The 15,119-nt window shown below is 35.8% G+C and overlaps 1 long non-coding RNA gene across 1 annotated transcript in view; it reads left to right on the top strand.

Moving 5' to 3' along the window:
* Nucleotides 1-11,075, top strand: part of LOC122179133 — a 37,614-nt gene extending 26,539 nt beyond the window's left edge. The window contains exon 3 of the long non-coding RNA XR_006178547.1: nt 6,983-11,075. This is a non-coding gene — a long non-coding RNA (uncharacterized LOC122179133). The remainder of the gene's footprint in view (nt 1-6,982) is intronic.
* The last annotated feature ends 4,044 nt before the right edge of the window (nt 11,076-15,119 follow it).

The raw sequence follows: 15,119 nt of genomic DNA, 5'->3' as shown, positions 1-15,119 counted from the left end.
GACCCCAGCCACCTGATCCCCACCTCATAATTAAAATCAAGAACAAAAATAGATAGTGCTATTAAGCTAGGATAATGATACAACTAGCAGAAAAATATGGGATGGAAACTTCATGTGCTGTCTCTGTGCCAGACTCCTTCCTCACCTTATTTACTACCCCCTCATCCCACTCTTAGTCTCCTTCTGTAATGATATTTTCTTCAGTGCTGTACAAAATGTCTTGTAGGCTCCTAAGTCAATGATGTAGTAAAATTTCATGCACGACTTCAGAAATGGGGACTGTGCTCAGATCCCCACTAATTTTCATGAAAATTAGTGACTCTGATTAAAAAGGTCAGAACTGCCAAATGGTAACAAAAATGCAGCAGCAGGCAAGCTCTGTCGAGTTAAGGATTTGCTCATGAATTTTGTTCACAGAGCCCTGTAGAAAATAACCTTGCCTCTGTCACAAAGAGTACAACATTATGACTTGAAACATGATTTTTATGAGTCAGATGAAAAGTGGATAATATACTAATGTACTTGCATCTAAAAAGGGAGGGGGGAACAAAATGTCAATCTTTATTTGATTTTTGCACTCAAAGAAATTCGACATTAGCATAGTCCCCTGAATCACTGCTATGAGTCAGCAATTCACAGATATTTTTGTAGTAATTGGCACCACACTCATGGCTCTGCAATTAATGCAAATATGACAAAAGAAAGAAAGTTAATATGATATTATACAATCAAGCTTCATTTGTAATAAAGGACAAATTTATTGGTAGCAGGTATAATATTCTGTCTTTTGTCACATGAGGGGACATTCAATTTGTGATTTCTTTTGCACTGGATAGAGCTGCACTGGAGTTTTCTGAATATTTTTTTTTCCTTAGTTTTGGGAAGGAAAAGGACAAAATAAATTCTCTTTTACCTTTGACCCAAAAATGAAATGATTAATCCCCTTATTTTGCCTTCAGGCTTTTAAAATTAAAAAATTATGGCAAAATTCTAGACAAAATTTTCACTTCAGATATCTCAGATCTTTAAACTTAAAAAAAATAGGCTTTTTTTTCTATTTTTGCTAAAATTACCAAATTTTATTTCTTGAAGTTGTCATAATCAATTAATAGGGTGCTTAAATAATAACTGATCATATAATCTGATCACGTAAACTTATTAGTTTATTCAAGCGAGAAGAAAAGAACAGGATGAAGAAAAGCTTCTTTTAAGAAGTAATTGAGATAGTCTGGAGATGACTGACTATTGCATGTGCTCCACCTCCTCCAAAGTAATCGAGGATTTAGCATTCTGTTTTGTTTACACAAGGGCATGGTTCTGTTGATAGCTTCCCACTTCCTAGACCCTTACATTAATCAGTTTGCTTTGCTTTGCTGCCTAAAAATACTAAGAAGCCTCTTTTGATCCAAGTCTGCAACTGGAAAATACCTGAAAAGAAAAATTCCTGAAGTAAGGGAAGCATCTGTAAAGTAGGAGAAAGAGCCGTGGGCACAAAAGACATGCTGTGATTCTCTTGTTTTGCATGGTGAGTTGGTTAAGGTCTGTATCCTGCAAGATCAGCCTCAGAACACAGTTTATTCCTATGGATTTAGTGCTAGCAGGACTGTAACTTCAGTACTTAGCAGAGCGAAAACCACAGTTACAGTGTGCAATGCCTTGGATGGTTTCCCTTTTTAGCTGCTCAAAAACTCTCTGAAGTAAAAATGAAATGGTAGAAGATTTATAGCCTCCTCCATGTACATACTTAGGCTGGATTTTCCACTCTTTTTCACACAAATTTGTGTGTTTTATGTACATCAAGACGCACCATCATTTGAAAACTTGTTTGCTAGTAATTCAAAATTGGAAGAGAAATTCTTCTCATATGATCCTACATGCTGTAATTTATTTACCTCTGACACTGACTATTTGAACATCCTCCTTCCTAATGACTGCTCTGTCATGCCTCATTGTAGCTCAGCTGCTCTCTTCTACCAGGAGCTCTGCAGTATATTTGAAAAAAAAACCCTTTGGCCTCCAATTTTTTCCCTTGCTTTCCCCTGTAAGTATGCTTTGGCAATTTTCAAAGGTGTTCTGGGAAGGACCTACTTTGGAGTCTAATTTCTTTTTTATTTAACTTGCAGAAATGACAAACAAGATACAACAGTGCCCCCCTGTTTTGGAGAAGAGCCAGGTTCAAAGACCATAGAGGCTTTTATAAAGCTCCGTTACCAGGATAGGTTTCAATCCTCTGCCATTCAAGCCCTTTAGACATGTGCTCAAACACATTATTTCCCCATTCCTTACACAGTGGGATACAAGGTGAGACAGATCAGGTTCAGCAGAGAGGTATTACCAGTGCATTCTCAAATTAGAGTGAAATTGGTTTGTTCGATTCTTTCATTGTGCTCCCATGGAGAAAGCTTGTCCTCAGTAAATCTTTTTTAATCAAGTGGTTTGAGTGAAATTTCAGAAGTACTAGAAAGGAGACCCCAATAAATAAATAAATAAATAAAAATAAAACCACCTTGTCTTTTTTGTTAAAGTTCGATAAAGATACATATTATTAATGGAATTCACAAAGATAAACAGGAAAGTAATATCATAATTTGGACCCCAGACATTGCATGTTTGTCTTAATACCTACATAGCAGTGCACAGCTAGCAATATGTTACTACACCAGATATTGCCTTTCATCTGCTCTTTTCCTAAAATAAATCTCACTCAGTAACCTTCCTACTTTTGGATAAGGGGTTGAATAGGCACTGATATCCTTCCTATTGTCAGACATGAGGTTATAACTGAATAATGATGATAATTAAAATTAACTGATGTGACTAATAAAATAAATTCGTATCAGCAGTGAAGGACAAATCTCAACACATTAGGTTTGGTTTGGATAAGCAAGGAAAAGATTGATTATTTAAATGTTATCCAAAGGCTGCGTGCTAAAATGGGAGCAGCAACAATTCAGATGGAAATCTTACAATAACAGCTGCTTCACGGAAAGTTCTTTCCTGCAGATGGAAAAAGAACTGCTGCAGTTTATAACTGAAGGCAATATAACCACTGATCAAAACGAGCTGATATATGGTGCCTTCTCAGCACTTCGCAGAACCATAATCACAAATACTGACACCTTTTGAACACTGATGAATAGATTTCAATGAGGTAGGGGTACATCTAGATTCCCATTTTGACTACTGAATATAAATAAGCTCTGTTCTGGAATTTTATAAGACATATAAAATGAGTTTACATTCAGAATTTATATTAAATGATTATTTATATTTTTAAATTCAGTTGCATTAAATAATATATTTTTATCTTCTAATGTATTTTCATACATGTATCATGCATATACATAATATGCATAATGTTTTTGTTAGTCTGGCTTTTAAATGACTGAAGGATTGAATCTGTTCAATATGCTATTCCACAGTCTATAACCGTATCTCTGAGACTTTTCCCACGTTTGATTTGTACCAAGCTACTTCTCCTGTCACATTCAGCATTCACTACATCTCGAAGTGTTGCTTATGAACATTGATCTTATAACAAGTAAACATTCCATCTTCTCATCTTTCTTTATATGCCACCCCTGTTTTCTTCTTTCTCAGTGTAAAGGCAAACACTTCTACCTCTTCGGCCATATTAGCCTATTGTCTCTCAGACAAATTCTTCTCCCCTTTACACACTTGAATAAATCTTTCTGTGAGACCTATTCCCTTAAAAGTTATTCAAGGAATCAGCCCATTTACTGATAACTGAGTGAAGAAAGATAGGAAGACTTAGTACTCATCATAAACAGATAAAATAATAAGATGAATGTGTTTTGTTCTCACCCCTAATTAATATTGCAGTAATTCAGCTGTGTCACTCTTCTCCCCTTATTTAGTGCTGACAATGTCCATTTTGCCTTTGCTGTAGTGGTATTAGCATAGACATAATCTGAGGCCAGTGGTGTGTGGGAAGGCATGAGAGTGCACACCTCATCAATCAGTGGAGCAGATAAGATTCTCTTCCAATCCTGTGCCTGCAGTGCCTACTGTGACTAATTCTTTTTCGTGCATTCCTGTACTTACTAACTGTAATAAATACTGAGTAACTGAAGGAATTAGGTTTGGAATAACAAGCTAAGTGCTTGAATTTTTTTAAAAAAATGACAAAATGAACTAAAAAAAAAAATAAAAAGTAAAAATTACCAATGTGTACAATTGTTGTCAATATATCAGTGAATATATCAGTTTTACGTTATCCCAAACATATTATGATTACGATCTTTGGTGTTGGTTTTAAAACCAATTACCTCACATTTTGCCTAAAATCTCCTTGAAGAGGAAAACCAAGAAGAATTCCTTAAAACTGAACTGATTAAAAAAAAAAAAAAAAAAAAAAAGACACAATTCCTTCAATTTTCTTTAAAGAAGCCTTTCATACTGAGTGCATTTAAAATGAAAAAAAAAAAAACCCTGAGCATATAAAGAGCAATTTCCTTAGACAGCAATGTTCTTTATTCCCCTTGCTATTATTAAAGATGTTAGTATTAGAATAGCTTTCTCCCTTACAAATCAGCTTTTCCTTTAGCTGAGGGAAGTCATAATCCTGTGTTTATGACATCTCATGCTGTTTCTCCAAAAATAATTGTTGTGCCACTAGTGCAGAAAAGATCACAGAGCTGATAATGTTTTAATATGTTAAATGCTCACCCTGACTTTAAATGCTGTATTTTCAAATCAGATGCACTCTGGCTTCCCGTTGTGCACAATCAGAATAATATACCTACGTGTACTGAGTGCTCAAATTGGAGTACTTATGGTTTTGAGACCCTGAAGTGGACGCAAGTGAGAGTGTCAAATATAAAGGATATGGTTCTGGCCAGTGAAATAGAACTGTTCTAAGGTTCTGAGTTCTTCCAATTCAATTCCATTAACTTCTACTGAACTAAACAGAAACTAAATATCAAAAATATCCAATGTTCCTACAGATATGTATTTATGAGGTTTTTTTTTTTTTTCCACCTGAATGGTCTCTCTTTCAAAATACTGCATTCTCTTTTGAGAACAAAGAACTTTTTTGAAGAAAGTAATGTGATAGCACTGTCATCCTAGGAGGAAAGAGAAAAAAGAACTCAGAGCAAAACCCTGTGCTATTATTTAAAATTCACTGTTTACAATCAGAAGCTGCTGTTATTCCCTATTACATAAACTAAATGAGGCTACCGAGAAGGACTACGAGTTAATATTTTATTCCCTACTTAATGGGAATAAGATATTAACTAAATAAATGATTACAGAATCAAAGAATCCTTAGAACTGGAAGGTCATCTAGTCCAACTCCCCTGAAATGAGCTTGTAATAACATGTTGCCCGGGACCTGATCCAGCATTGCCTTGAAAGTCTCCAGGGATGGGGCATCAACCACATCACTTGGCAACTTGCTCTAGTAACTCACCACCCTCACTGTAAAAGGCTTTTTCCTTATATCCATCTAAATCTACTCTCTAAGCTTGAAGCCATTTCCTTGTGTTCTGTCATCACAGACTCTGCTAAAGATTCTGTCCCCTTCTTTCCCGTAGCTCCCCTTTAGATATTGAAAGGCCGCTATCAGTTCACACTGCAGCCTTCTCTTCTCCAGGCTGAACATCCCCAGGTCTTTCAGACTTGTAAGAGAAGATTACTTGTGTGGCCATTCTCTGGATGTGCTCCAACAGGTCCTTGTCTCTCCAGTACTGAGGACTCTACATTTGGATGCAGTACTCTGGCTGAGGTCTCACCAGCGCAGAGTAGAAGTGCAGGATCACCTCCCTCAACCTGCTGGCCACTCTTCTTTTGATGAAGCCCAAAATACAGTTGGCTTTCTGGGCTGTGAACTGCTGGTTCACATCCAGCTTCCCATCCACCAGTATCCCCAGATTATTTTTGGTAGGACTGCACTCAATCCTTTCAACCCCCAGCTGCATGAGTAGTGAGGCTTGCCTCAACCCAGGTGCATTTGGATTTGTTGAACTTCATGAGGTTCACCTGGGCCCACTGCTTAAGCCTGTCTAGGTCCCTCTGGATGGCATCCTGTCCCTCCGGTGTGTCAACTGGACCCCACAGCTTGGTATCATCAGCAAACTTGCTGAGGGTGTACTCAACCCCATTGTCAATGTCACTGATGAAGTTATTATAGAGTATCAACCACAGCACTGATCCCTCTGGGATACCACTCATTTCTGATCTCTATCCAGACATTGGATCCATTGATCTATTGGCAGCCAATAATAGACTAGAGCTGTATGTTTTCCTGTTTTGGAAAACAGGCATTATTTTTACATTCTCCTTGGTGTAATGATATCTTTTTTTAAAACACAGAACAGTTTCTATGGTAATTTTCTAATTTTACAAAAGTCAGTGGAATAGCTTTTTGCAAATATATAGAGAAATATGACTTAGGTAAAATATGTTGTTAACAATATTCAGAGGGAGAAATATGTAATAAAAAATGTGAGGAAAGGAAAATTCAAAGAAACAAACAAACAAAGGTTTCTTTTTGTTTGTTTTGTTTTTCTTTTGTTGTTTTTCCTAGCAGATTCAAACTTACACTTGAATTAATTTGAGATACTGTTTATCCTCTTGACAAATCAATCAGGTGAACTCAGAAAATAAAGGAATCATAGAATCATAGAATCATAAGGACAAGATCAGGAAGTCCCCTTCTGAAGAACTCTACATGGGCTCTGGAATAATTAGAATTTCAATGTGTGACTGAAAAGGAAAGCCACTGTATAGGAGATAGCTAATTTGTTAACCTAGTGCCATATTTATCAGTAAGTCCCAATTAGGAAAAAAAATCTAACATTTTTAGCTCTCTAATCACTTCCCTTTTCATTGAGTTACTTTCAGAACTGCCTCATAGCTCCTCAGTCACTGCACTGAGAGTGAAGACATTTATATACCTCTAGACCCTCAGCTGTCCTTTCAGCATAGCATCCAGCCCTGACTTGCCCCTTCATTACAGATTAAGCCTTGCCTGGTGATGGGACCTTCATGTGGTGGAAGATAACACCTTCACATCTTGGAGGAACATAGCAACAATCCTATTTTCCTCAAAACTCTCTCAACTTCCTGATATGCAAATACAGACTATGGAAGAGTTTGGGAATGTGGAGAACACGTTTGAATCCCCTGGTGCTATAACAAGTTCTGACTCATCTGTCTACTTTTAAGGATCAATACCTTTGAGCAAATAGATTCTGTAAGTTGAGCTAAAATTGTGGATACATATCTATTTTCCTGCACATTTAATTGTATTAGCCTTCTAAATTGTCAGAATACTAAACTAAAAACATAAGTGTATGTACATACATTCAGGACATTTTCAGATTTTCTGTGATGACAATGATGAGATTTTATTTTTGTTACCTCTATTTACAAACTCCTTTGTAGTGTACTTTCCCAATTTCATCTTACAAACCAAAGCCACCAAGAAGGTAAGTTTCAAATTTTATTTGAAAAGAAATTAGGAAAATCCCACTCAATCTGAAAACTGCTATGGCAGATGTATGAAGTTATAGAATCTGATCAGTTACACTATAAGAAATTTAAATTCAAGTAATCGTAAAGGAAATAAATACTCAAAACACCTGTGAAACTTAGCAACTTTATCACCGTGAATATTATAGAATAGAGAATCATCAAGGCTGAAAACTTCACCACCTCCCTGGGCAGCCTGTTCCAGTGTCTCACCACTCCATCTGAGAAGAATTTTTTCCTAATATCCAACCCAAACCTCCTCTAGCACATTTTGTTCAGTGCCTCCAACAATAAGTAACATTCTAAACTTCTAAAGAGAAGCAAGAATTTTTTCTTTTTTCTTTCCTTTTTTTTTTTTTTCCTTGACTAAACAGTCTTTCACATTTCTGGAAATAGTGTATTGCATATGCAAATTTTAGAATTGAGAAGTTATGACTAATTTAGAAATTAGATGTAGTGTGATCAGCCAGGAGTAAAAGGCAGGGATCTGGGGAAAAAAATAGCTGTGGGAAAAAATGCAAGCTTTTTTTTTGTCTGTGCATGTATTTTGCTTCTGTTTTCAAGTTATCTTTATTTGATCCAACACCTGAAAAGAGCAAGTCTGATTTTATCAGCACTACTTGTAGCTCATGCAAACCACATTTACGCCTATAAAACAACTCAGAATAATTATTTCTTTCCTGTTTCTGGAAAGCCTTTCCAATGTACCAGTCTTCACATATTCAGATATATTTTTGTAGTTTTTACTGCTTTTAGGTGTTTACTTCTTAAGAAAGCTTTGAAAGTGAAAATTTCAGTTAAAATTAAAAATATATTTTTATTAAATTTACTATACTAGTATTATTCTTAAGTATTAATAAATTCTGGGAGTTGGGAAGGGAAAGGACAATAATTGTAGAAATTGAAAATTACTTAGTGGAATCGTACAATCATGCTATCATTAAGGTTGGAAAAGACCTCTAAAATTACCTATTCCAACCATAAAGCCAAGGAAACCTAGGTCAGTAATGAAATGATCGTAATACTAAAATGACCAAATATGCAAATGGAAGTTTCAGGCAAAAATAAATAAATAAACAAATAAATAAACAAATAAATAAACAAATGGATAAAATAAAATAAAATTTTTCATAGGAATATCAGTTTTTGAATTTCTAAGAATAATTTCATTGAAAAAAAATGCCAATGATTTCAAGATTTATGAAATCATTCACATATGTGAGAATCGGGAAAGATCTGTCTTCTTCAGTGTTGAACAGACTCAGCTCTACATGAGGTCACTATAAGCTTTATAAGTGGTAAACAAAGCAGCTATATCCTTGTGGCTCTTTTCCAGGCTGAATGGGCTACTTTTTGAAAAACATGACTACCATGTTTTAGAACTTCACTGCTGCTCATACACGGAAATTTTCCACCTTTCTAATAGTAACACTTTAAAACAAGAATGCTAAATTTGTGTTCCAGATTTTTATGATGTTTAAGTAAATGTAGATACTGGGCTAAGGAGCAAATAAAAAACAAACAAACAAAAAAAAAAAACAATAAAAACAACAAAGGTCATGCAGAGAAAAATCCCTGCATCTATCATTACATTAGTATGTGATTAAGTGAGACCTAACTGGCATTTGTTTCTCCTGTTTGATTTAATTTTGACCAGTCATGATGAATCACTGTAGGAAATAACAGGATTAACTAAGTAAAAATCACGATGCAGCATTCACTTTCCTTACTAAAATAGAAGAAACATTCTCAAGAAGCTTGTCAGTTTTTTGTTCATTCATACTTATGACTGGTGCTAGTAGCAGATGCTTGTGGAAAGAATATAAAAATCATAGAAAATAAACAAGGCAGATCATTTAAATTTGAATATTCATCTTTTTGAAATGTTTTTGGCTAAGTTTGCCAATGAAATGCAAATGAATTGATGGGGGAGATGAAAAATAACACATAAACCATGTGAATCTTCCATCTACTTATGTAAACTTTCTAATCCATAAATATTTTTATGTATTTATTTCTTGTTTAAACAATTCTAGAAACAAAGAACTTAGCCGGAATGTATGTGTATACACATTCACAGTGGTCATAGTAGGGTGAGGAAAATCATTGGCATCTTCATCTAGCACAAAGATGAGAAAAAGTGTACCAGTCTGCTAGTTTGAGCAGTGAATATACATGTTCACACACATATTTAAATAAGACAAAGAGGTCAGATACTGGCTGCAAAGGTCAGGCAAATAATTCTTCTACAAAGAGAAATGGTTAAGGAACAGAAATTGATTTTCTGACAAAGGAAACCTTTCAAGAACATAGGAAAATCTCTATTTCATTTTGTCTTCTTCATTTGCAAACCAAACATCCCCCAAAGGCCTTTATGTGTTGGTTGATTCTTTGCTGCAGTTGGCTTCTTTATTTTGAATTACTCAAAAATTGAAGGGAAGAACCAAACCAAATTAAATTCACATCTTCAACTTAAAATTTTGAAATAGGACATAAAAGTAAATGTGACATCTCCCCATCTTTTCAAAAGCTGTTTGAGTCATCTGCTTTAAAATCTCCTGTTCTAAGGCATCAGCCTGTGGGGTGAAAGCAGAAAGCAGGCCTTTGGAAAACTCCATTGAAATTCCATTGATGAACAAATAACTCACTCACTTGGGCTTAGTCGAGGTCCTGTATCAGCTACTTTTTTACAGTTCTTTTTAGGCTGCTTGTTGTTGCAGAAAATGTGTCTTGCTGCAGTGTAACTGGGCATTCATCTGTCATTACATGAATATGAGTACTTATTTTAGTGAGTACTGTAATTGCTGAAATTTGGCCAAGATTTGGGCTACAGATTAAGTAGCTATGGATGGTCTTTAAAGCTCTGCTTCTATCTTCCACAGAACTCAAATACAACAATATCGCCCTTTTTGTATGAGTGTGTTACACGGCCAGGTGAGTAGAAAATGTGATTATGTTTTCAGAAAAAATCTAATAATTTCAAACGTTAAGACTACTTAACTGATTTCTGCCAAGTGGTAAAGCTAACATCAGTAGATGACTCTGAAGCTGATCTGGTAACACTAGTAGAATCAGTAACATTTCATATCCCTATTGTACACCAATTTTCAGGACACTTTTATTGATCATTATTACTAATATTTTCTATTGATTAGCATGCTTCTTTGTCCATCAGTCATTCTGTGCAGTATTTCTTTATCAGAGTCACATAAAAAATCACCCCCAGGACCCCCAGAAGGCAGAAGCCATTTAAAAACTGCATAGCATAGATGGTTAATTTCCAGCACTTAGCAACTGAAAATCTATATGTGGTACAAGTCCATGGATTATTTCAATAATCAGTGCTTTGGGAGATGAAAAAGAAGACTGGAGATAAAAGGGAAAAAGGAAGAAATGAAGGTGGAAATGGACTATATTTACAAATGTATACCCATCCTCTTCTCCTTACAAATCCTACAAAATGCTCTTGAAAACGTACATTTCACTTTAGATTGGATCTGAACTATTTTATCTGGTAAATGAGTTCCTAGTCAGCTCTAGATTTTTTTAAAAAATCCCACTCAAAATGATGAGAATAAACAAACAAATAAACAAATGAAAAAAATGAAATATAATGCATTGCTCTTCTCCTTTCTTTTTTAAATTTCTGGATGAATGTTTAAATAAATTTGAGAGAACTGCAGATAAAACTAGAAATTTTCACTTATTATTTTCCCACAGACATTAAAGAATGAACTGAGCTCTCATATGTGTAAGACAATGAAATTTGGTTCTAGAAAATCCTCTTGATGCTTCTAAGAATGAAGAATATCTGAGGTCTATTCAGGCCTTTTAATGTTCAGATAGAGTGCTCCAGCCATGCCCCATCCCTTCAGGTGCTCAAGGCCAGATTGGATGGGGCAGCTTGATCTAGTATTAAATGGGGAGGTTGGTGGCCCTGCATATGGCAGGGGTTTGGAGATTCATGATCCTTGAGGTCCCTTCCAACCCTAGCCATTCTGTGATTCTGAGCCAATTTTCAACTTCACTATGTGATACGATCAGGGAAAATACAAGCTTCCATGCAGTGTAGTTTCAGTGATGAGGAATGCCAGAAATAAGAAGAAAGAAGTCATAGTTCTCTCTTGATGGGAGAAGATGAGAATCTGAGAGTACACAGCGTACACATACATCAACTCATATGAACTATATGAGCTTAGTTGCATAAGCATCTTCCGCAGAATTAAGCCCAGACTTTCTGACATCTCTGATATTTTTCATTAATCAAAGAGCATAATAAGGAAGGAAATACCATCAATTTCTTGCAGCTTCCAAGAAACATTTTGCAACATAATGGACTAGAATTTTGTTGGCTTTTAGGCAGACCATGCAAAGAAGAAAAAGAGAAAAAGTCCATATCCCCCGCTTACTAAAGTTCATATCTACGTAAGCAAAGCATAATGACTGCAGTTATTCAAACAGCTAGAGTCCTTTAAGTGCTTCTGGAGACTGAGTGAAGCCAGTGGGACCAATACTTATACATTAGCATGGTTCAACTCCCATAAATCAGTAGGTGCCTCTACTACTGTACAATGCCTGAAAATATAGTAAATTATTTTAACCAAGAAAGTGGAATTTTTAACAATTATTAAATGTCTCCATGGGTCAGTAGCAGCAGTACAAAGTAATGAAATCAAAATTGCTGAAGAACTCAACTCTTTTGCGTACCATTCAAAACAAAACAGTTCAAGCAACCATAAAACAAAATGAGACCATATGCTTTTGTAGTTTTATAGCATGAATGACACAAAATATATAGTGAAAAAAACTTGTTTTATTGTTGTTACTATTATTATAATTATTAGTAGTAATTCTTAATAAAGAAATAACCTTCTGCTCACAGAACAGCATCCAGAAGTTTAAAAAGATGTGATCTCAAAATACTTGGAGAACTTGACTTGGAGATACGAATTTTACTGTTGAATACTAAGGGTGTTCAAATGATAACACTCTCTCCCTCCCTGTTTCTGCAGCAAAAAGCTGTGGTATTTCCCAGGATAGCTCTTACTGAAGGTAAATGAGAGAACAAGGGAGATAGTTCTGCTAAGATGATATCTAAGGGATTCAGACATACAGATTCAAAAGTCAATCTCAATTTACATACAATCACAGAGTCACAGAATGGCCAGAGTTGGAAGGGACCTCAAGGATCATGAATCTCCAAACTCCCACCACATGCAGGGCCACCAACCTCCCCATTTAATTCTAGACCAAGCTGCTCAGGGCCCCATCCAATCTGACCTTGAACACCTTTAGGAACGAGGCATCCACAACCTCAAAGTGACATGCATCAAAGTGACAGGGAATCTTTGACTCCACTTTCACAAGAGTCTAAACTGTCTTCAGATCCTGATTGCCATTTACTTTCTTACATACAATAACACTTTTGAAAATGTTACTTAGAACGTAAAAATGGATCAGTAGCTAAGCCAAGCCTGAGATGCAGTAAATAGAAAAGCCAAAGAAGGAGAGAGGAAAATGCAATTGAAATACATAATGCATACAAACACATGTAGATATTTACACAAATACATATATACATGCACACACACATGCACATGCTAATTAGATGTACTGCATTTAAACAACATAGGATTCTCTTTACCTAGAAATATTTTGAATTAGCTAAATCAACTTTCCAAAGAGCAAATAGGCTTATATTACTGGAGAAAAAATAATAATAATAAAGAAAACAAAGGAAAACATAGTATTTTGATCATATGTTGGCTTTTAAGACTTATGAACTCATATACTGATTTGAGATGCTTGGAAAAATTCAAATAACAAAAAAAAATTATATATATATATAGCCCAGAAAATACAATTTGTCCTATAATTCATGATTTCTAAGCCTTCCCACTTCCCCTGATGTCTTGCTTGTACTTTCTGCACTCTGATAGCCACATGTAATACACCATACATACTGCTAAGTTTCTGCTGAGCCTGTTCAAAGCTGAATTCAGTTAGAGTGAGAAGTCACAGACATGATTTAAGGTGGTCCCAGATGGCTATGAAAGAATTATTAAATTCCCACTCTAAAATTGAAGATTTAAAAAGTGAAAACAGGGCAAGCGATAACTGATAACTAGCATGCTATTGAGCACTGTAATTTCAAGATTGCTAATTTAGATTCAATCTTTGCTTGCAGTGCATAAACATTTGTCCTACAGGGATAGCATTAAAGTGTGGACTGCATCTCAAGACTTTTTCAGGCTTTACTTGCTGTTTTCGCAGTTTTGTTTTCTATTGTGAACTTCCCTGAGCTAAATAACAGTGTGCTGTCAAAATGACGTAGCTTTGTCTCATCAGAACTATAGAGAGTAACAGTTTGATCAGTCTGAAATGTGTCTCAGTTAAAGTGATCTCAGGTCATTTTGACTCTCCAAGGCAGGCAGTTTTTATACTGCCAGACAGTACCAAGCTTGGATGGGTTTACTCAGTCTGGCCCAGCTTCTTGCTTCCAGGAATTTCCCAAGAATGAGATCTGGCAACATCTCAGCCCCACAAAGTCCAAAAGGCTCCATGTAACCCTTCATTTTCAACATGCAGTCAAGAGCACTGGATAAGGTTAGCACTGTCATCGTGAAGGTGGTGATATCATCACTGTCATCAGGGCAGTTCTGAATTCCTTTTCCAGGAGACCTTTGTCTGAATATTTTCCTGACATTGGGACTTGGGTAAGAACAGTCATGATCAACATAAAACAGAAATAAAGATAGTTTACAGGAGATTTTTTAAAAAGATTTGGCAGCTATGATGCTGAGAAATGAGATTTGCCTCATAATTTAGTTTAATATATACCGACATTCTAGATTGCTCTGTTTTCCCAAAAGGTTTTACTGCAGTGCAGTGTTTTCCTTAATTCTGTGATCAACAGAGCTATTTCAACAATTTCTCTCAGGTGGGGAGTTCATCCCACTTTCCAGTGTCACTGAGACCTACAGAACAAATCAGTAAAAGGCACTTCCATAAACTAATCTCTGATGCAGTAGTTTTGTCTAGTGAGGGCTATCGTGGGCAGTCAGCTTCATCACACAGACCTCAGGGACCTCATTAAGCCCTAAAATACACTTTCAGGAGTTGTTCAAGGGCAAATACAATCCTGTAAATGTCCCATCTTTGCTGACTTCCAAGAGTCCTAAAAACTACTTCAGTCCTTATGACAGTTAAGCTGTAGTGTATTTGCTAACAGTTGTTGCAGAAATTCTGTGATAACTGTTGGAAGATGATTTTCACAACACTATACATTTGTCCTTTCAGATAGTTGAGGCTGAGTAACATGATCATCAAGGAAGAGTTAGAGCACAGCCACACAGTTTGGCAGCTGCCCACTGACGTTTCTTTTGAGCTGCCAACTACTAAATTACTCCATATTCTTTTGATTTTAAAACTGATGGAATAGGATTGTGAAAAATGAGCACCAGTTGGGCATGATCACAAATGCCTTACAACTTCACTATTCTTTGATGAATACGTCTTCCTATGAGTATGTTATTCTAAATATTGTCCAAGTGAAAAAGTGTCTACTTCATATATTTCTTGCATTGTTTTTAATAGTTAACATTCCTCTTTTACACCATTAG

This window comes from Lagopus leucura, unplaced genomic scaffold (assembly GCF_019238085.1).
Source record: "Lagopus leucura isolate 7727_CA_CO unplaced genomic scaffold, USGS_WTPT01 Super-Scaffold_100002, whole genome shotgun sequence".
NCBI lineage: Eukaryota > Metazoa > Chordata > Aves > Galliformes > Phasianidae > Lagopus > Lagopus leucura.
The sequence above is the reverse complement of the archived record's forward strand: the minus strand, read 5'-3'. Positions and strand labels throughout refer to the sequence as shown.